This window comes from Diabrotica undecimpunctata, chromosome 3 (genome assembly GCF_040954645.1).
Source record: "Diabrotica undecimpunctata isolate CICGRU chromosome 3, icDiaUnde3, whole genome shotgun sequence".
Lineage (NCBI taxonomy): Eukaryota > Metazoa > Arthropoda > Insecta > Coleoptera > Chrysomelidae > Diabrotica > Diabrotica undecimpunctata.
Genome location: NC_092805.1, coordinates 138,257,693 through 138,282,328, shown reverse-complemented (window position 1 = coordinate 138,282,328; position 24,636 = coordinate 138,257,693). Strand labels below are relative to the sequence as shown.

At 31.3% G+C, this 24,636-nt stretch overlaps 1 protein-coding gene across 1 annotated transcript in view; it reads left to right on the top strand.

Moving 5' to 3' along the window:
* Con (leucine rich repeat protein connectin) overlaps window positions 1–24,636 on the top strand; it is a 1,033,948-nt gene that overhangs the window by 955,944 nt on the left and 53,368 nt on the right. The gene's annotated exons all lie outside the window — the stretch shown is intronic.

Here is a 24,636-nt window from a genome sequence, read left to right as displayed (position 1 = left end):
GTAGGAACGAGCTTAGGGACTATTTTTTAAAAAATCATATCTCCATTGTTTATAAACATTAAAAAGTAAAATTTACACAGATTTTGAATGAAAATCTAAACTTTATATTGAAACTTATAGCTATAAAATTTATCAAATTTTTCTAAACTTACAGCCCTTCGAAACGAAGGTACTTTCGAAAGATCGACACAAATGAAGATCGAAAGTGGAGGGGCAACTGCTTCAGCTCCGTTTTTTTTTCGAGATCGGAACTTCAAATTAAAACACGTAGGAAAAGTTTACATTACCTCGGCTTCCATTGCAGCTAGAAGCCTCTTTTTTTTTAATCTGGGATAGCTCGTCGAAATATGAATAACTACATAGTTTTCACTGGCCTAGAAATATGGGAAACCAAGGAAAAACTGAGTCCATTTTTTTTTAATTTGGCTGGAATAGTCTGTCGCAGTATTAATAATGATGACGTAATTTTACCCCCCCCCCTCTAAAATCTCGAAAAATCAACATAATTATAATTAATATAAGGAATATAATAATATAATGTGTAAAAAATTACCTGAAATCTAATAATTTATCAAATTTGATATACAATGAAAAAATATATATATTTACTTAGATTAGCTTCAATATAAACTTTAGATTTTCATTCAAAATTGGTGTAAATTTTACTTCTTAATATTTATAAACAATGGAGATATGATTTTTTTAAAAATATTCTCTAACTTCGTTTCTATTATTCATAGATTCTTCTATCTCATAGAAGGTTTTTATTTTAAATAGTAGTTTTTTTAAGAGCTATCCAATGGTTGTACGTACAAGTCTGTACCTTAAAACTATAGAAGTTATTACAATTGTTGATAAGTAAAAAACATACCCTTTTTTCAAACGTGTATTTTGTAAATAATTTCGATGAAAACGCAATATGCATTTAAATTCTGAGATAGTTTAAGTCTTAAAGAATCCTATGAAATCTGCTAAATGTATCTAGCATCATTAATAGAGCAAATTCAATAGTTTAAATATTTAGCCTCAGGGATAAATAAATTAAATAACTTTTAAACTACTTGACCGATCGGGGGGAAATTGCGCATTAAAAAAACTTATAGACAGAAAAACAAATTGTGACCATAAAGTATTGCTTAAAAAACGCATGGTAAAAATACGAGTACTTTTTCATCTATTCGTCATCTAGTAACCCCCACCTATGTCTCAAAAGCTTCAGATATCTGCGAAGAATTTTGCCGTAAAATCGATAATTTTTGCATAACCAGGCTGGACTAAATTGCATTGCTATTGTATCTACTATTTACAAGTCTTTGTCACCTTGAACTTTTGTTAACATTTGGAAAGAAAGCTATGTTGTACCAATTTTTGAAACCGGACAAAAAATAACATTAAAAACTATCGCAACGTCTGTATCAACTCTGTATTACCAAAATGATTTAATTGTCTAGTTAGCAAGCAGATTTCTTAGATATGTAAGGGTCTTATATGTTAGGAGCAACGTGGATTCTTCAAAAACTAATATTGCATAGCAATAAAGTGTCTTTACAAATTGAAATCCAACAATATTTATTACATTGATTATTCTTAGCTGTACACTATTCTCACTGTAGAAAACCTTTTCACCTTTGTGTATCTCTTTAAAATCAGTTGAAAACTTAAATAAAATTGATCTTTTTATTCCTAACTGGCAAACCTTTTTGTTGCAAATTCATTTATCCTGAATTGCGTATTCGCTCTGTGCGTGACTGACGCGACACCTACCGCCTTTATCTAACAGTTTTGGACCTCCCAATTTGAGGATAAACATATGACATATGTTTGACATTGTTAAATACATATGAAATTGACAATTATTAATCATTAGTTTTTTAATTATATTTTTTCAGTTTATGTACAAAATAAATGTAGTATTAAAAACTGGGTTTCTCAAAATTCATCACAATTTATCTTTTCAACCCCAAACGGAAAAGAAAGGTAAAAATCCAGTACTGGCAAATGACGTTTGTCATGTGGAACAGCATGTAATTAAAAACAATAATAATTAAAGTTATGATATAAAAGTTAAAGTCATCAGAGAGGCTGCAGTTAGCTTAAAGTCTTATGAAATATCATTTAAGGTAGTTATTTAAATGTTTCCCATTTCAATTGCATAAAATTGAATTTATGTGATATTTACTTTTTCATATTAATAGCAAGAATCCATCTTTTTCTTTTCTCTAATTTATATGTAATCTTTGGGAACCTATAAAAACTAGACTCACTATTTTTGCTATTATTAGCACAATTAAATACGCAACATCTATTTGCACCCATTTTTGATAAAATTTATGCGTGAAAAGATAGGTCCAATTTTGTCATATTTCGCCGCTACGCACGCTGGCATCGTTTCAAAGACCTCTACCATGGTTACGTACGGAGCTAATAGCTATTTACTTTGACATCGACATCGACAGAAGTAATATTCCTTAATAATTGCTGTATTAAATACCAGTTTTACTTAATTTTTCTAACAATATTTTCGTTAAAATATACATCTAACCATACTTTACATTGACACTGTTAAACTATAATTTTAGCGTAAATCATAATTATATTTATGGAATTAGATAATCTATCTGAATTACTTTTTTATTCTAAGGCTCTATTTAACCGTGCACAAAAAAAATTTAATTACTGTATAATTTTGTATTGTGCGCACATATAATTATTCGGTTGTTATTGTAACCAATATTTCAATTTAATATGAGTTTAAATTTTTAATTTTTAATAAAGTAATTGGTATAAAACCAGCATCAGTTTTTCAGTAATAGTTCAATAAAGATTATTCATGTACGTACAACTTAATTAAAAATGCTGGTTATAAATATCCGCAGTCTCGTTATTGGAGGTATTATGGAAAATTTTGTTTAATTGGAAAATCAAAATTAAATTTCCATCGACAATGACATACAATTTATGAAGTGTTGTTAATAATTTAGCAACGAAATATACCAAATTCGTAATCAAATAATGACTAAAATCTATTTCCAACCAACAGTGAAATGCTGCGGACTATTGGGACTAACTAGGTAATTAAATATTAATATCCCTTTCTCCCAAACGGTTTAAATAAACTGTGTTAATGGTAAAGGCTAGGTTGGACCATTCCCAGAGATTTTTCATATTTTTAATATTCTTATTTGGTTATCGCCAAATAAGTATAAGCAGTATAGCCCAGTCTGGTTATGCAAAAATCATTGATTTCACGGCAAAATTTTTTGCAAATATCTGAAGCTTTTGAGACATAGGTGGGGGTTACTAGATGACGAATAGATGAAAAGGTACTCGTATTTTTACCTTGCGTTTTTTTAAGCAATAATTTATGGTCCAAATTTGATTTTTTGTCTATAAGTTTTTTCGCTTTTAAATTTTACATAAACAATAATAATATCATTTTTTTATATAAAGAATATCTTTATTTTCCCGTTTTTTAAATTAAAATTGATAAACAATTTACGGAGATATTTGCAAAAAAGCAGTTTTTTTGCACTAATTTATAAATTTTATGAATTTTTTTATTAACAAAAAACAATGATATTAATACATTTGAGCACCGAGGAATTAGCGTCTTTTCAATTTGTGCAAGATTTAATTTATTTATTTAATTTGTTTTTCCCTGAGGCTAAATATTTAAACTATTGAAATTGCTCTATTAATGATGCTAGACACATTTAGAAAATTGCATATGATCCTTTAAGACTTAAACTATCTCAGATGTTAAATACATTTTGCGTTTTTATCGAAATTTTTACAAAATAAACGTTTGAAAAAGAGGCATGTTTTTTACTTATAAACAATTCTAATAACTTCTACATTTTTCAAGCTACAGACTTGTACGTATAACTAATGGATAGCTGGTAAAAAAAACTCGTTTTAAAGAAAACCTTCTATGACCAATAGGAACGAATTTAGGGATTATTTTTAAAAAAATCATATCTCCAGTGTTTATAAACATTAAAAACTAAAATTTGCATATGTTTTGAATAAAAATCTATACTTTATATTGAAACTTACAGCTATAAAAATCATCCAATTTTTCGATACTTACAGCCTTCGAAACGAAGAAACTTTCGAAAGATCGGCATAGGAAAGTGGAGGGGATAACTGTTTCAACTTCGATTTTTTTTTCGAGATCGGAATTTCAGGATAAAACACGTAGGAACAATTTACGGCTTCCATTGCAGCTAGAAGTTTTTTTTTAATCTGGTGTATGATGAAAAAAATATAATAAAATACGTATATATGGTTGCCTTCCATCTTATACACATATTTTATTACATTTTTTCATTTGTTGCGAGCTATTCCGATACCGTTTATTTTTATTTTACTGTTATTGCATTAACCTTTTTCTTGTTGTTTAAAACGTTCTGAACGTTTAGCATTCCTTTCCTCTGGTAGCTTAGCTTCCTCCGTGGGTGTGTTAGTTGTTGCTCTGGAAACCTCACAGTCTTCTAACATTATTGCCACAAATTGGTCACATTGCTTCTGTAGTGATCCTTTCTCAAGTTAACATGCTCCTTTTCTAACTTGGCTGCACCGTACTGAAGATGACCAACAGTCAGAAATACGTATATACGGTTGCCTACCATCTTATACACATATATTGTTATATTTTTTTCATTAATTAAACCTAGAGCTAAGATTAATACTATTATAAAAATTAATATTAAACTTACCAGTCTTCCGGGTTGAACCGCGTCGATATCCATTTTGCCGAGCTTTCGACATCCTCTCTGATGTCTTCTTCAGAGCTTCCAAAGTCTCAGTCTCCCAAGTCCCCAGACACTACTACACTCACTAGTCACTGGACTACTACTACTAGTGAGTGTAGTAGTGTCTGGGGGCTAGGGAGACTGAGACCTCGGAAGCCCTGAAGAAGACATCAGAGAGGATGTCGAAAGCTCGTCAAAATGGATATCGACGCGGTTCAACCCGGAAGACTATTGAATTTAATATTAATGTAATTTAATTATAAAAAATAGTACAACGCACAAAGAAAAGAGTCAAAGAATCGTTAGATCAAAGAAAAGACAATACAATGGAGGTTAAATAAAATACATAGAAGAAAGCTTTAAAAATAGGGAAATTGTAGAAAATGCAGAAACATGCACATTACAAAAGTAAAAATAAAAGGAATTTATTAAGTGACCAGGCATTACTAAACAGATGAAAAGACTACCTCAAAAGTCTTGGAAATAAAAGTCCCAAGGAAGATATTTGGACCCATTAACAAAACGAAGTATAGACATCCAGGTACAACAATGAACTCTACCAATTGTTCAAAGGAGCACCGATCTCAGAATTCATTAAACTTCAGATAGTTCGACGGGCTGATCATGTAGTGAGGTTGGAGATCTAAAGATTGCGAAAAAGAGATTTAGATAAAAAATGCAGGGCGCACGATCAAGAAGTTGGCCACAGCAAAGGTGGCAGGATGAAGTGGCAGCGGACGCGCAAAATTTTTTAGACTTAAGAAGCTGGAGAGGATCGACGCGGGACCGCAAGATTGTAGGCATAGTTTGGAGGAGGCCAAGCACTATTGAAGAGAAAAAAAGAGAGAAAACAGACTACTTCGTAAAGCTTCCAAATGAAATACCTACAACAGAATATGAAGGAAAAAAAGAACTAAAGGAAAATGCCGATCAAGTGCATACAGAGGAAAGACCGCCTAATAAAAAAAAATAAAATAAATATTAGAGAAACTAAACAAAACTAAGTGCATAGGAAAGATTGAAGTAACAGCTGAAATGTTTAAATATGAAAGACCAATTCTCATTAAGCATTTAAAGTTGCTGATGAAGAAGCGAACATTTTGAAAGTTCTAACAATAAAAAGGCATTGGAAACTGTTATTAATTTCTACATGCGTACATATAACAGTATCAATATTAAAACTTAAACATTAAATCCTTTTATGATAGAGCTAAAATTACTTGTTATAATGACTATTTCACTCATCTTTAAATTTTCACATAATCTGACCAATCACAAACCAAAGACAGCTTGTGTTATCGCGAAAACACCAACTGTCTTTCAATTCTGATTGGTCTATCAGCTTCGTGTTTTCAACGACGTAACCATGGATACCGATCGCAAAGCAAAGTTTGACATTTGCCAAAAAAATTATTGTAGCTGTATACGTCAAAATGAGTCGTTTCTGTGGTACTTCAAACGAAGTTATAAACCAAAACATTGAAGAAAATATACCGAGTAACACAAGAAAATCTAAATCTTATATATGGAGACAATTTATGATGTTCTGTGTGGATCGCAACTACAAATTAGATGTATAATAATATATAATATAAAAATATATAATAATGTACAAATAATAGCAATAATACATTGTATTCACCTAATAACGGTCATAATATTCAAAATTTTTACAATTGCACCGTTTATAATAATTATAGTCGAGAATAATGTATTTTTTTCGTGTACAAATTATTTATTGTTATAGGTAAAAAATAATTAAAACAAATTATTTATATTTATAATAAATATTTCATGATTATGACTAATTGTGAATGATTCAAAAAATGGGTGGATTTGGGTTACCTAGATCACATGTATGATTATTAAATTCCTTCCTCCCATTCTACTGAATTTTTGACCTATCACTTTGTTCATGAAATAATCTAATAAAATACCACTCGTGATTTAATTTAGCTCATAAGTCTGTCTTTTATTTCTAAACTCAACTGAGTTTCTTAAAGAAAACACCACTCGTCCTACGGACTCGTAGTGTTTTCAAGCAACTTAGTTTCGTTTAGAGGTAAGTCGACAGACTTGTCGCGAAAATTGAATCACTAGTGGTATTACTATTGAAAATTTATTCTTAGAAAAAAAATCTTTGTTAAAATTTGTTTTATTAAAAAATGATTATTTTTTATCGTTTATAAATAAGGATTTTTTAAGAATTAATCAAATGGAACAGAAAAATTTAGAACGGGATCCTACAGCATCCACAAGGATATTACAAGAAAATTAATACTATACAAAATGATTATCAGAAAAACTTAAAACGATAAGAAGTAAATATAATATTTTAGAAGCATTCAAAACAACTAACACGTTGAAATCTATTTTATTTAAAATTAAATCTGAGTAAGATAAAACAAAAAATTTATTTATAAAATACCTTGTGAATGCGATCATTTTTATTTAGGTGAAACATCAAAACTATTAAATTTTAAAATAAGTGAACATCATTCTTATACTAAAAATAGAGAATTTAATAGATCTTAAATATATGTGAACACACGTGGAAAAAAGAACATGGGGTTCAATGGAACGACTCAAGTATAGTCCTAAGACAAATAATTTATCCCGAATTACTCCTAGATATTTGACCTGATTCGCCTGTTTGACAGTTTTACAGAGCCTACAGAGTGGACATACAGATATTGTATAGGTTCCATTTCCTTGCAAAACTGACTACTACTGTTTTACTAAGATTGACAGAGAGTTTTTAGACTTGTTATCATACATTAATCCTCCAAATAGTTTATCAAAAGTAGGAAAGCATTCTACTTCATTCACTGGTCACTTTTATTGATCACTTTGAATAAAAGTACAATTTACATTTTTCACGATCGATACATCATCCACTGTGCACCTAAAGTGCATAATGTAAATACGCCTTCAGCCACAGTACGTTCTCTAATATATTTAATAATATATGCATAATACAGAAATTGACTGATTTCTATTGCTAGAACTAAAATTATAACGCTGTATGCATTTAATGATAAAATATCAAAATTCAGGCAAGTATATCCATTAGAAGTGACTTGTTAGGTTAATTTAATATAAATTCGATGTCATTTAAATTGAAACCGCTTACCCAGCAAATAATTAAAATACGACCATTGCTGGATTTTCCGCACTACTTATTCAATTATCGTATAGTTTAGCTTATCATACGTTAATTGAAATATTATTAAAAGATAGCTAAATTCTAATGAAATAATCAGATTTAATATACAGCTGTGGAGCGTACTAATTAACTGCTAAATTATAAAGGTTTATTTAACAAATACCTCTATGTAAAGCACTCTACGAACATTTATAAACAAATATTTACTATTTCCTTCATTAGTGCACGGAACAGCAATTATCGATAAATTATCAATAATTGCTATATTTAATGGGAATAAATGACAATTTTAATTTTAAACTATATAATATACAGGGTGCGCCAAATCTCGGTTTTTTTGTTACTACTAAACTTTACTATTTAAATGGGAATAAGCCACAATTAAAGGTTAAAGTACGTTTATTGACGTTTCAATTTCCATTTTGGAAATCGTTCTCAAAATACAAAAATGTTTATATTTTGAGAACGATTTCCGAAGTGGAAATTGAAACGTCAATAAACGTACTTTAATCTTTAATTGTGGCTTATTCCCATTTAAATAGTAATTACTTTAAAATGCCACCAGAAAATAGTTTCAGAACAAAACTAAACTTTGGAGTATATTATAAGAAAATATTTATAACAAAAATAAAGTGTACTAAATATGATATATATTCAAAGTATTTTCGCTTATATAGGGTCAGTCGGAATAACTTAGTGAACCAAAGTTCTGATGTCTGTGACTATTAATATGAATAAAATTGATGAAGCAGACAAAGTAAAACCCACAAATTGGTATAATATAATCTATTGAATTGAAGTAAATTAGTAAATTACCAAAATACTACTTATATTCCGGTACAAGAATTATTAATTAATGATTCGTGAAACCTAGTTCAAACTATCCTGAATTTCTGGTGATGGGTGATCATCTGTTTTATTGTAACTGATAATTAGCGGGAAAGTTCTTGAGGGGGAAGATATTAACAAATGAAATAGAAATAAGGTATTATGTAATTGTTTGTTAAATTAAAGTGATGTTTTATATTATTAAATTATTAAAAGGTATTTATATTGATTCCATAGATATGTTTTAGAAATGTGTGTTAATTTATTGGATTTTTTTAAAAGGATAGGTATATGAAAATGAATGAAGTTAGATGTACAATTTTGTGGTGTGCAACAGCTTTGTATCAAATTTTGGTAAATTGAATTTTGGTTTCTGTTTTGGCAGAAAATTGTGATGTTAGATATATTAAAATTACTAAAATTAAAACACTTAAGGACAATCAAAGACAATTAGGGATAAACAGAACACAATTATAAAGACAAAACAGACATTAAATTAAAAAAGGGGGCACTTATTGGTACTACATTACTTATTAGGAGGGGAACTGGTAAAAACTTAGTTTTTTGTTAATTTAAGAGGTAAATTGACAAGCTATTGTAAGGGAAAGTGTGACAGTTGTTCTTCTATTTCCTTTTTTCTACTAGAATTTAAGAGGTCAATTTGACAAGCTATTTTAGGTTAAAGTGTGACAGTTCTTCTTCTATTTCTTTTGTGTTGTAACTAAAGTTAACTAGTTTTTGAAGCAAACAGACCTTACTGAAATAGTAGTTAAATAATTAAATGAAAATTGTAAGCTAATATGTATAATATTGGCATACTTTTAACAATGACTAAATGAATTAAATTTAAATTTAACAAACGAAATAACTGAAATAATTTCTTATATTCGCTCCGTGCGTGACTGACGCGACACCTACCGCCTTCATCTGACAGTTTTGGACCTACCAATTTTCAGGTTAAACATATGACATATGTTTGACATTGTTAAATACATGCGAAATTGACAATTATTAATAATTAACTTTTTAATTATATTTTTCAGTTTATGTAGAAAATAAATGTAGTATTAAAAACTGGGTTTCTCAAAATTCATCATAATATTGCTTTTCAACCATAAACGGAAAAGAAAGGGAAAAATCTAGTACTGGCAAATCAAGTTTTTCACGTGAAAGAGCATATATTTAAAAACAGTAATGGTAAAAGTTATTATATAAAAGCTAAAGTCATCAGGCACTCTGCAGTTAGCTTGAAGCCTTATAAAATATCATTTAAGGTAAATTAGTTCAATTTTTTCTATTCCAATTGCATAAAAATGAAGTTATGTGATATTTACTTTTTCATATTAATAGCACGGATCCATCTTTTTCTTTTCTCTAATTTATATGTAATCTTTGGGAACCTATAAAAACTACACTTACTATTTTTACTATTATTAGCACAATTAAATACGCAATATGTATTTGCACACATTTTTAATAAAATTTATGCGTAAAAAGGTAGGTCCAATTTTGTCATATTTCGCCGCTACGCACGCTGGCAGCGTTTCAAAGTACCCCTACCATGGTCACGCACGGTCAGAAACTTGGAAAGTCAGAATTACAAAACAAACTTAAGTCAGTATTTGGTAATAAAATATTAATCCAAATATATAACAAATATACAAATTGAAAACTGTTGTCGGCGTGAATGAGCTATCTGTAATGGTATGTGTAAACATTTTTAGTTTTTATAGATTGTTGAGGAAAAATAGGGAAAAATAGATTGTTGATAGCAAATTAATTAACAAATTCTAGAATTTAACTGAATTATTATAAAATAATGAGGTTGGTAATTCTGGTACATGACAGTTGGAATATGAATTTGACTTCAGGTAACAGATATACTATTTAAACGGTGCATCAGTAAGTTTTAATCTTATTTTGAGATTGTAATGTACATTAATTAAGATATCAAGTCCATGCCAACAAGAACATTGGTAAGCCTTTTCAATAAATTTCTGTAACACTTTAACAAGTTCAAATTTAATAGTCATTTCGTAAAGAAGTTTCGAAACAAAATTATCAGTTTACATATTTTCAGATGTCGCTATTGCGTCCGTTTCGAAGCCATTTGAGTGTTGCTTCTTATAGACAGGAAAGATTTATTTTTCACGTTGAGAACGCCTATGAATAGATATTCTGATGAGCCTTATTAAGGCGAAATACGTATAAACAGATACATAGACGCTTTGTACGTAAAATGAAATATTGACTGTCTTTTTCATTTTATAGTCATTTATGGTTATAAGTTTTATATCTATATTCGACAACGTGAAATTTGTATTTGATATAAGATTAAAATAAATTGATTTAAGTAATGATACTAGTCTGAACAATTCTTCAATGTTATGTTGGAGGATTTATGACCACGTGTAGTTGTAAAATTAAATTCTATATGAGTGTATATAATGAATATATATTATATTATTAAACACCAGGTGGACTATATTAGAAAATTTGTGGTAAATAAGTTGAGGTACCATACCAGTCAACAACTGATATTTAATTTAGTTTTAGGAAAAAAAGAAGTTAATTGTATAAGGTTTTAAAAGTCTAATGTTAATAATATTGTTCTGAAACTATAAACTTGTAGCATCTTTAAGTAATTACTCTTTTAATAGAAATAAATAAAACCACAATTAAAGTTAAAAATAAATTTATTTTAAACTTCAATTGTGGCTTATTCCCATTAAAATAGTAATTAATGTTAATAATTTTAAAAATATTTACTTTTTTATTGAGAAAAACGGTTAAATTTAAAGCGCTGTGGATTAGGTTTCTACTGTATTAAAAATGTAAATGACACGTCAAAATTTACGTGGATGACCCAGCATTTTACATCACTTTTACAAACATTTAGTCTGTTACGTATAAAGTATGATAAGATATATGAAAACAAAACCACTAATAAAATAATGATAATACTCGTCTCAGAATAAAATTCAATTAACGGCGAGGTACCTGCATAAAAGTACATAAGAAGACAACTAACTAAGAAATTTAAGTCAATCCAGGTTATTACGGACGGTATAAAATCGATGGGTAAATATAGATATAAAAATGAGAAAATCCCCTGATTTCAGGCTACTACATACTGCTCTTCTCACAACAACGAGAGGATACTTTCCTGAGAGAACTTTCAGAAGGGCACAAACTTTTTTTAACAGTCTAGAAGAATGGTGTTATAAGTGAAGTGTTACACTTAAAGCTGCAAAAGTGCAAACTATTTGGGTGTTATTTATTCAAAGAGACACTCAACTGAAAATCTGATCTAAAGGCAACTTTAGATAGGGTCAGAAATCGAACCCGCCTCCTCATACCACTTACAGGGGAAATTGGACGAACACACATTAAAACTCTCTTCTATACTCATAAAACCTTCGTTCGGCCCGTTATATTGTATAAATCTAATTTATATTGCCTTCTAAAAGACCATCAGAAGAATAAACTACTTGCTTCTGAGCGCAGGATTCTGCGTAGTGAAAATGGGAAACACTGGAGGTTCTCATCCCGAGAAATCCATACCACCTCAAATGTTACAATAACAATTATCGAGAAAATTAATGCTCTTAACAGTAACTTTACACTAAGAACCATCAACAGCCTACCGTCTAATACCCAAAAAACCCTAAAAAGTTCCTGTTCTGATCTAGGTCACTTACGAACCCGGAGGTCAATACACAAAAAACTTCACATTCCGTCCATTCTAATGAAGGCTTGCATTGAGGAACTCTTGGCGCAAATACGCTGACATCCTAAAAGCTACTCCGCTAGCTTACCAAACCTTTCTATGACCTAATCCTTTTTCTTTACCCCGGACAGACGGAGATTGGTTTTTTGCGGATTCCCAATCTTACTACTCAATGATACCTGTCCGTCCCCAAGAAAATAGGCGCACCCTATTCTCGACGAAAATAACTATTTTCTCTCCTAAACTGGCTGAGATTGAGCCTGTCTATTGAACTCCGACGAGGTCTGGCCGTTAACGTAGGGAAGGAATAACACGAATTTTAGTGCAATAAACTAGTTCTGAAGTTAATCGTAGACGTATAAACGGCTTGTAGAAACAATGGTTACTAGAGAACACAGTTTTCGTCGTTACAAGTTCAGCTCGCACACACTCACATTAAAAAAAAAACACACTCACGTACACAACTCTCCTCTTGAGGACTCGAGAAGTCCTCTTTCTGTTACCGAAGTAACCTCACCATTCGCGCCCCCGGCCGATAACTGAATCTTGTTCTCGCCACAAATTCTAGTGTCGGCTGAGGACGTCTAAACGACTGACCGAACTAAAATAATATCGAAATGGTAGCGTTCATCACTGCCATGTCATCACACATATTCACACTGGGCTACCTGTGCAACAAGACTCGGTCTTTGTTATAGTTAGCTTAAAAACACAAACACTACACTCTGGGAAGAACACTTCATCCAGAAAAAACCTTTCACTTCTAATTCAATCGGCGACTCCATCTCAAAAGCCTCCAAGATGTTCCACAAAATACGCCACAACAATTACGACAGTTCCTTTTTCGGTGCTGTTTCCTTGTACTGTGATAAATAGACTTCGGCAAATATGCATATTGCATATTTTGCATATTGTGCATATTTTATGCAAATATTTCATATTTTGGCATATTTGTATAAAAGTTTGCATAAAGTGCATAAAAGTTCAGATTTTTATACTGTATTTGAAAATTTTTAAACATACCAATTTATTTCAATTCTTGTATAAAATTTTGTAGTCATTTTAATCAAGAAATGATCTAAGTACGTAATATCTACAGGTACAAAACATTTACAATTTCAAAGAAGATCAATTTAAGTAGCCCTCAACATTCTTAGAAAGTCTCGGTCACTGAGGCATTCAGTTATTGGATAATCGCTAAGGGTTCGCTCATTTGCATTTTATGATCTAATCCCCAAATCTATCTACAATTTATTGTATCTTAACAGCAGGTAAACGGCTAATAGTTTTGTTCCTAATTTAGGGATTTTCCAAAATCTCCCAGTTTATTGAATTAGGTACCTAAACATTTCTAATTTGATGCTCAGATTTGTAAATCATTTTTGTTTTGATATTCAAAGCGTAAACACTCGTTGTGCGTAACAAAAAGGAAGATTGTGATTTTATAATGCCTAAAACAACCAGTGCTTCAACTTGGATTAAACCTTATAAAGAGCTGTCTATGGATATGGGAAAAATCTACTGTTCAGTCTGTGGCAAAATTGTAAGTATCTAATATTTTCTATTAAATATCTAATATTTCATACATACAGGGTGTTTCCAAATGATACTTACAACGTTTGACTGTAGATACTTCTCGAAAAATTGAACAAAACGATATAGTTAATGAGGGGTCAAACTTATTTACTTTTCGAGATACAGGGTGTTAAAATTAAAAAAAATTAAATTCTTGTAGTTAATAACAACAATAACTTTAAAACCAATAAACGTATTTACTTGAAATGTAGTACTCGTAGGTTGTTTTTAAATGAAAAATAGCTTCCTTTAGTGAGAAACAATTGTCCATGGTACAATACAATGGTGTGTATTTAGAAAAATTTTTCACCTTTACTTTTTTTTATGAAGTCAGCTATTCTAAAACACAATTATTTTTATTGTAATTGAATTAACAAAAAGAAAACTTTTGTTGAATTTTAAAATAAGTTATATGATGTACTAATGGTTAGTAACAAAAACTAATTTGTGGATTAATACTGCATTTAAAACACTTAGCGAGTGTTTTTTTTTCCAAACCAGTTATTTGATTAACCAAAAACACCTTGTATATTTTTATATTTTAAAGGTTGGGTTAAAAGGTTTTTATTTTTATTTATAGATAGCATGTGAGAAGAAATTTCAGATAGACCAACATGTGAGAACTGCTTCACACATTGCAAAAAAAGGAAAAATAGGAGGAAAACATCAAACTTCAATGGCTAAATGTTTCCAATCTACTTCAAAAAAATTAGATGAGCAAGAAACTTTTAATGAAGACTTGTGTCGCGCATTAGTGTCTGCAAACATACCGCTTTCAAAATTAGCAAATGTAAATTTTAGTTCGTTTCTAAAAAAATATTGCAAACTTAATGTTCCAAGTGATCGGTCTCTAAGAAGAAATAATGTGAACGGGCTATACTCGTCGGTGTTAATTAATATTAAGGAAGAAATTGCAGATAATTATTTTTACATATCTTTAGACGAAACCACTGATTCCTCAGGAAAGTATATTGCTCATTTATTGATTGGTGTTCTTAAAGAAGATACCTTACCAAAATCTCATCTTATTTCATGCCAGCAACTTGAGAAAACAAATGCTTTAACAATTTCGCGTTTTATACAAGAAACATTAGCAACTTTTTTTCTTCCGACAACTATTCCTTCTAATAAATTACTGCTTATTTTATCGGATGCTGCTCCTTATATGGTGAAAGCAGGACAAAATTTAAAAATATTTTTCCCAGATTTAATACATGTTACTTGTGTAGCGCATGGATTAAACAGAGTTGCAGAGGAAATACGAAAAAAGTTTCCTCTTGTAAATACCATGATATCCAGTGTCAAAAAAGTATTTCTTAAATCTCCTATAAGAATTCAACTTTATAAAGAAATGCTGCCTAACATTCCTCTTCCACCACAACCTATTTTAACGCGATGGGGAACATGGTTAGAAGCAGCTAATTTTTATGCAGATCATTTTGTTAAAATAAAGAACATAATTGATACGTTAACAGATGAAAGTTCCCAATCTCTTTTGGATTCTAAACAAACTTTTCAGAGTAACTTGCTTCAACAAGAACTTTCATTTATAAAATCAAATTTTAGTTTTGTTCAAAAAACAATTACTCAGTTAGAATCACCAAAACTGTCATTGTTCGAAAGTACAGCATTAATAAAAGAATTTGCGTCATGTTGTCGGAACGTTAGAGGTAATATTGGAAAAGATATTTTAAAAAAATTTGAAGCTACTATGGAAAAAAATAAAGGTTACCATATTCTTTCTGAAGTAGTCAGTGTTCTAGCTGGAAATATTTCGGAAACAATTAATTTAGAACCAAATGTTTTGGTTAGTTTGAAAAATGCTCCCGTTACATCAGTTGATGTTGAACTAAGTTTTTCCATATATAAATATATGTACTCAGACAGAAGCCACAAGTTTTTGTTAGAAAATTTTGAACACCACTTGGTCATTTATTGTTACCATAATTCTAAATAAGTTTATTCATACTTAAAAATGATGTAGTTACTTAAACTAAATGTAAATCTTAATGAATAGTAGGAAATATTTAGTTATGTACACTTTTTTTTTAAATAAAATTGTTACTATTTTACGATTTTTTTATTTATTTGTATGCATATTTTGTAAAATATTTGCATATTTTCGGGTAAACACGTGCATATTTATGCGCATATTTTCTACATTTTTATTTGCATATTTGCCGAAGTCTAGTGATAAACCATCAACATTCAACGCAAACCTGAAGAGGATAGCAAGATCCTAAACGAGAACTTAATGTTCAATCCTATTCGAAATAAAGAATCCTTATCCTAATCCTCAAGTGAACAGTAGTAGTATTAATTTAGAGTCAGTGGGTTTTGGTATTTATGTGAAATCAATAGTTACAGTCAGGTGTTTGATATAATTTGTAAAATAGTTATTTAACGTTAGGCATGTTGTGAGTGTTGTGATATTTGTATTCCACAATGGTTACAACCTCAACTTGTAACCCACTGAAACTGGTCAGTCAAAGTCTCTATTCTCAACGAGAAAAAACTATTTATGGAATGTGCATGATGCGGTAGTTCAAAAGATTTTAACCATTACTGTTCGGGAAATCGATGGTTGTTGTTCAGTTATGGCAGGAATTGAAGAAGCAACAATTTATCAATTTATAAAGGGAAGGCTCGAAAAAGTGTCGAGCCAAAAAAACCCATTGGAAAAAAATTAATGAAAACTGACGACTCCGTTAAAATTGGCATATGTCGTTTAAGTGGTGTAAGTTTATTCTTTTATTTACATAAACAAATACCTACCATTGACACTAAATATTGATTCGGAATAATATAAAAGGCGACAAACTGCCAGTTTTTGGGCGAACAAAATTGTGGAAGAGTCTTAAGGGACTATGTTTTTTGGGAAAAATGTAACAAAAGGGCTTTACTTTTTAGCACAGATTATATTATTTGTTGGAGTAGGGAATGCCTAAGAAAAATTATAAGGTTTCAAACAAAAGGAAAAATAATTATTAAGATGAGTCCTGATTAAAGAAAGGGCACACTGTTTTAAAATGTTTGGTTGATAAAAGAAACATAATTTTGGTTTATCTAACTTAGAAATAAATGTAGTTTCAATTAAGGGGCAGACAAGTGTCCTGGTATTTTTAATGTTTTTGGTGCGTAGATTCGATTTTTCGAGGGTACTAAGTACCTAGATACTATATTTTTAATTTTGCCAAAATAAAAATAGTTTTGTTCAAAACTATTTTTAAAAAAAATTAATTTAAATATTAACAAAAATAAACAAAATGGCGTTTGGTGCACTTTGATCAATTATTAGAACCGAAGGTAAAACAAATTTCATGAAAACAATTGCGTAATAGGCATTCGATGGGGCTTTGCCAAGTATAACTCAGCTCTTTTACGTGTCATAAACTTATTCATTAATGCAAAATTACGTAATTTCTATTAATAAAAAATTTATAACAATTAAATTGTTAATATTTGACTAAAAAGTTGCGAATTAATTTGTTTATAAGAGATTTAAATAATATTAAGCCACAAACTTTAAAAATCTGGCTAATAGAATTTAAATAACAACTCAAAACAAACATGTAAAGTTTTGGTAAATGTTTTTACATTAAGTTTTGACTAAGATAAGGAACTTTTACTACTCGGTTCGCTATTCCCAGTCCGAACTGTCTAGTGAATTTAGTAATTATTTTTTTGCGAAGTTAGTTACTTTTTGACAGACTAAAAGTGGCTGGAAATTACTATACAACCAAGCACACGTACTCATAGCCAATATTAATAGTAAACAAACTAAATAGTAAATAAAATAGAACTTTGCGAATTACCGACAATCAATATTTATTTATCTGCACCATATAATAAATAGTTATGTTAAATTATAATAACTAAAATATATTTTTTAAATATATACTACCCAAAATTTGAACCATGAGTATATACGTGAAATCCATGTATATTCGGAGATGAGTATTGCTTTATCGTTGTAAATAAAAAAAGTTACAGCAGTTTATAGTTAAAATGTTCATTAAAAAGTTTGAATTTTATTTGTTTATCATCATCATATAACGGGGGTCCTACGGCGATTGCCGCTTCCCGCATTTCAGCCTCCATCTTTTCCTATCTCTCCAATCTCCCTCTTCTAAGCCTCTAGATTGCATTGTTTTTGTAATTTCTCTTCTCCAGGAATTTGGTGGTCTTCCCCTTTTCCTTCTTTCTGGCGGAACATACATTAAGGCTTTCTTTGGCCACCGCTCCTCCTCCATTCTCATTACGTGACCATACCATTGTAATTGCCTTCCTTGTATTCTATCTGAAAGAGTATCTCTAATTCCTGTACGGTTTCGTATTTCCTCATTCCTGATTCTTTCCATTTTCGATACTCGACATGACCTTCTAAGATAATCCATTTCCACAACGTCTACTTTATCTCGTTCATTCTTTGTCATCGTCCAACATTCGGCACCATATGTGGTAATTGGTTCTACAATTGCTCTGTATACGCGAAGTTTGGTATGCATCTTTATTTTATTAGACCACAGTAATGAATTCAGTATTCGGATGCATTTTTTCCCTTGGGTTATTCGGTTTTGTACATCTATCTTAACTCTGCCATCTGCTGATATGATGCTTCCTAGATATTTATACTGGTTGCAGCCTTTTATGACTGCGTTTTCAAGCCTCAGATCTGTGGTATTTCCTCCAATTTTTAAATATTCTGTTTTGCTTATGTTTATAGTAAGCCCCCATTTGGCATATTCCTCAAATAATTTTCGATTCATATAATTTTTATCTTCCTCATCGGTTGCAACCACCACCTGATCATCTGCAAACAACAATGTATACAGAGTTTCTTGTCCCACTTCGATGCCCATAAATCTACATTTATTTCTCCAATTCCTCAGTGCTTCTTGGACGTATATTTTAAAGAGTGTCGGTGACAAACAGCATCCTTGCTTTAGGCCTTTAGTGACTTTAAATTCATTTGAGGTTCTGGTTCCAATTTTTACACAACTAACTGCATTTTCGTACAATTTATATATCGCTCGGATATACGTCGAATCCAATCCGGACCTTTTGAGGACCTCAAACATTTTCTTTACCGGGACACTATCATATGCTTTCTCAAGGTCTATAAATACCAAATGGGTCTCTCTACTTCTTTCGACACGCTTTTCAATTATTTGTCGTAGGATAAATATATTATCAAGGCAGGATCTCCCGGTACGAAAGCCGCTTTGTTCTTCAATATCTTGTATCTGTCTTTCAACCCTCTTCTTTAATATTCTGCCGTACAACCGGCCCACAGAGCTCGTCATACTAATACCTCTATAATTGGAACAGTCTCTTTTATTCCCTCTCTTATATATGGAGCTTATATAAGATGTATTCCAATCTTTAGGACTTTCCTGGTCTCCACACATACATTTAATGAAAAGGTCTACTATCAATTCTAAAAGTGCAGTCGGCCCATATTTAACCAGCTCTATGGGAATGTCTCCAGGCCCTGCGGCTTTTCCGTTTTTAACCTCTTTTAACCCTAGAAAGGTGAACTATTATTTACTGACAGTTATGGTGGACTATCGTAATTTTTACATCTAACAAAAAATTGAAAAAAAAATACAAATATAATTATAAACACTTTTATTACAATAAATTAGAAAAAATGTAAGTATTAGTAAGTGGTACACATATAAATAAAGTCGATGTACACTACTCGTTTGCACACATTGTACATATATTACCTCGGTGTTCGCCACATATAGCGTGATGGCATTGGTTGCAATATGTGGTAGTCATGCGCCTCTTTTTACTCGGACAATGGAAACATGCCTTGCGTTTCTTTTTTTCAGGTAACGGACGTTCAACTTCTTCGGAAATTTTGAGGACATCTTTAATATTTTGCTTAAGATTTCGACGTAAAGTTGGAATACACAATCGTTCTCTCAACCAGGGTTCGGCGAGATGACGAGCCAATTCAACCATATATTCGTATCTGGATAAAACTGTTCTGTTTGCTTTTAATGTGTTTGTGGTGTAAATAACATACGAGTTAATACTTGCAATATTTATCATATTATAGAAGATACACAAAGGCCATCTCCTCGTTTTACGACCCGCATTCATATTCGAACACATTTGATCAAATGTATCCACTCCGCCTTTTGTTCCATTATAATCAGTTATTATAGTGGGTTTGCCATTTATTTTGGAAACATCAGCACCTTCGTGAAGTGTTGAAAGAAGTAAAACTACCTTTTTTTTTGCTTTGGCATATATATGATACCAATGTCTTTCTTTTATCAAAACAAAACATAGATGTATTGGGGACTCTGTTCTTTACATTTAACAATTCCTGTGGAATTTCTCTTTTATTTTTGCGAAGAGTTCCGATAATTGTCAGTTTGTACTGATCTTTTAATAACTCCTCTGCTAAGCTAACTGATGTAAACCAGTTGTCCATGGTAATATTTCTGTTACTACCATGAACTGATTTTGTAAGTTCCTTTACAAAATATGTACCCAACGGCAAACCATTTGTATTGGTTTTCTTGCCTAAATAAGGAATAGCATCGATCATATATTTCGAAGAGCTGTCACATATCATTACGATTTTGAGACCATACGAATTAGGTTTATTAGGTAAATACATTCGAAAAGGGCAACGTCCTCGAAATCCTACTAACTGTTCATCAATAGTCAAATAGGATGAAGGTGTATATGATTCTCTGCAGGTGGTAATAAAAATGTCCCATATTTCGCGTATATGCGCAAAAGGATCATCTTGCTGCCTTTCTTTTCGTGTTTCTTTTTCATCAAACCTAAGACAGTTTATGAGATATTTAAAACGCTGACCACTCATGCAAGCCTGATAAAATTTTCCTGATATATTACTGTCAAACATATATTTCACAGATAGATGACTGTCTTTATTTGCTGCAGACATTATCAAAATTGCCAATAAAGCTTGTAGCTCATTTTTACTCATGTCAGAAATATTAGGACGACTGGCATATTTTTTAGATTGTCTTGTAATTTCAGTATTTGAGTGTAACAGAGTACGACATAATATATCCTCTGAAAAAAAATGTAAGAAATATTCTTCAACTTTTGTGTAGTTTTTGGCATTTCCTTTGGGACCAGCTATAAAATGAATAATATTTCTAGCTGCCGTTCTTTTTGACAATGAAGGTATTTTGTTTGACCACTTATGCCCGTTTTTACCTTTTAGAGCCTTTCCCGGATTTACAATAAACTGAGAAACAGTGGAGTTCTCACCTGATGTTCCAGGTACTTCTTCTGTAGATTTTTCGCTTTCCACCACTATTGCTTTTATATCTGCATCCATTAAATTTACAGATGAACTGGATACACTGGATGGCTGGAAAATTTTGGAATTATCACTATTTTTAGAGTCATCTTCTTCATCTGAATCGTCCGATTCAAACTCCAAAGCATCTTCTTCTAACTCCCAGTCACTTCCACTATCTTCAAAAGGTTCCTGCTCACTATCTTCACCATTCATTATACGCTGTATTTCATCGTTTATTTCACTTGCCGTTAAAGGTTTTCGTGATGACATAGTGCTACAATTAAATAAAATAATATTTACTACAAATATAAAAAAGAATTAGATAATGACTTACCAAAAACGTCACCGGCGTCCAAATAAACTTGAGAGAAAAAACTAACGTAGAAGGTGGACTTTCGTAAAATTGGCGACGTGCCCTCAAAAAATCTAATACATAAATACAGTAGTGGAGAAACGCACTCACCGCCTGTTAAATCAAGACTAAAGAAACAGCTACTGAGAAGTGTATGCAGAGGTTACGCGACTGCACCCGAACTGCGGCGAAAACCGAGGAGCGTCGTCAAATTTACGATAGTCCACCTTTCTAGGGTTAAGGTTTCCGTCAATTCAGATAATGTTATTATAGGGATTTCCTGCCTTTCGTTGTCTATTAATTCCCTTATCTTTTCCCATCTGTACTCTACTCTATCCTCTTTCAGCAGTTTCGTATAATATTCTTTTCATTCATTTAACTTTATGAGAGAAATGTTGTCTTCATTTTTCTCATTTTTCCTAAACTGTTTTAATGTTTTCCAAGCTTGCGCCACTTTTGTTCCACCCATAAATCTGTCCAGTTCATTACACTTAGCCTCCCAGTTTATATTTTTCGCCTTATCCACGTCTTTTTTAACTTCTCTATTCCATTTAGCGTATATTTCTGTGTCTTGAGGATCTTTGGATTGAAGCCATATGTGATATGCTTGTTTTTTCTTGAGAACTTTCTCTTCTAGTTCCGTTGACAACCATTCAGGTTTTCCTTTTTTCCGATTTTCAACTTTTCCCAGTGCTTCATTTGCCGCTTCATGAATATATTTTTTAATTACCTTATACAGACTTTCAGGGTCTAAGTCCTTTGTTTCTATATTTTTTATTTTCTGAGCTGTTCTAATTTTATATAAGAACTTTGTCGAATCTTGTTTAAAGCTTTCCAGGTTATATTTTATGTTTTCTATGGTTGTTCCTATGTCTGTTACTTCACCATTTTTGTTACTTGATTGTTTTCTCTTAAATGTCACCATTACTTTTGCAATAATCATATGGTGGTCACTTCCACATTCTGGCCCTCTAAACACCTTCACGTCCTTCGTTTTTAGTTTAGAATCTTTACGATGAATGAAATAGTCAATTATTGATTTTAAATTCCTGGTAGGCTGCGTCCATGTAAATTTATGTATATTCTTATGGGGGAAGAAACCATTTAATATTTTCAAAGAATGTGCCTCGCAAAAATCTATTAATCTTTGACCATTGTCGTTCAGAATGTCTTCTCCATATCTCCCTATTATTTCACTGTTGGGGCTCTTTCCGGTTCTTGCATTAAGATCACCTAAGATCCAAATTTCTTTCTTCTTATTAATTGTGGCTAGAACAGTTGTTAACTTGTTAAAGTACTCTTCCTTGCTGTCAACCCTTGAGTCATCCGTCGGTGCATATGTTCCAATTACCTCTATTTCATGGCCATTTTTCTTAATTTCCATGAGGATAATTCTTTCATCTATTTCTTGCCATGATTTAATACATTTTTTCAGTTTCTGATGTATTGCTATAGACACTCCCCTTTTAGCTCGTTCGCTCTTTTCTACGCCACTATAGAAATGCAGGTATTCGTTTATCTTTTCATTTCCTCTTCCTTTTTTCTTTACTTCAGTTAATACACAGATGTCTAGTTTCATTTTATTTTCATATTTGTTTATAAGTGTTTTAAATAAAATTGAGCCGTAAACATTGGCAGTTTGGTTATTGGAAGTTATGGAACAATTTAAAACAAATATTTTAAGGTTTAGTACATGTTTCTATGTTAGCTTTTTTTGCCAAGATACTGAAAATTGGTTTACGTGCGCGCTTTATGTGCTTACATTTACTGCGAGCTGACCGCACGCCCGGACGTCTCGACGTGGTATACCAACGAGATTCCACTGGCTAAGAATACGACTTCAATATTTCAGAGGGTAAGTCTATGTTCTTTTTACAGACAACAATAATGAGTATGGCTAGTTAATTTCGTAATTTATTCACAGATATATTTGCTATTTTTCGCTAATTTATTTACAAACAAAATATTGCATTTTCTTCATTATTATTTATCTAATATCATTTAACCAGCGACCTCTAAAGTTTTATAATAAACATTAGAGCGTGTTGGCTTTCAAAAGGTTAAAAGTTCCATATCTTGGTCAAAAATTAACATAGAAAAACACATTTTCAAATTTTATAGCGTAATTTTGGGGTCTGCGTAGCGCAAGCGGTAGGATGCTTGCCTCGCAAGCCGGTGGTCCGGAGTTCGAATCCTACCGCCGGCAAGAACACCTAGACATTTTAAAAATGTCTATAGGCCCCAGGTCGACTCAGCCTGAATAAAAATGAGTACCTTGGGTAAAACCAGGGGTAATAATAGACGGTTGAAGCGTAGCACTGGCCATGTTACCTTCCTTGTATACCGTAGGCCCTAGATATAGCAGACTACCCTGCTATACTCCCAAAGCCGCGACAGCGGTATAAAACGGGAGACTATTATTATATAGCGTAATTTTGTTTAAATCTCTTATAAACAAATTAATTTCTAACTTTTAAGTGAAATTTTTATTTTTTAGTTATTATAAATTTCTTATTAATAAAAAATAAAGAAGATTTGCAAATTTTTGTTTAAAATTTAAACAATTACCCTTCAAATGAGGGGTTTTGAAATTTATTCGCACGTATAAAAGATTAGCTATACTTGAAAAGCCCGATCGACTGCCTATGTTGCAATTGTTTTTCACAAAATTTGTTATAACTTTGGTTCTAACAATCGGATCAAAGTATAAGTACTAAACGTCACTTTGTTAATTTTTTCACAAGGAACAACTGTCATTTTTGTAAAATTTATTATCTTTAATAGTTTATGAGATACAATTATTTAAACAATTAAGTTGGTAAAAACAAATTACCTGACAGATTTTTAGCCAGATACCCTCAAAAATACCCTCAAAAAAAATCGAATTTACAACCAAAAAAACATCAAGATACTGAGGGGAACATAACAGTG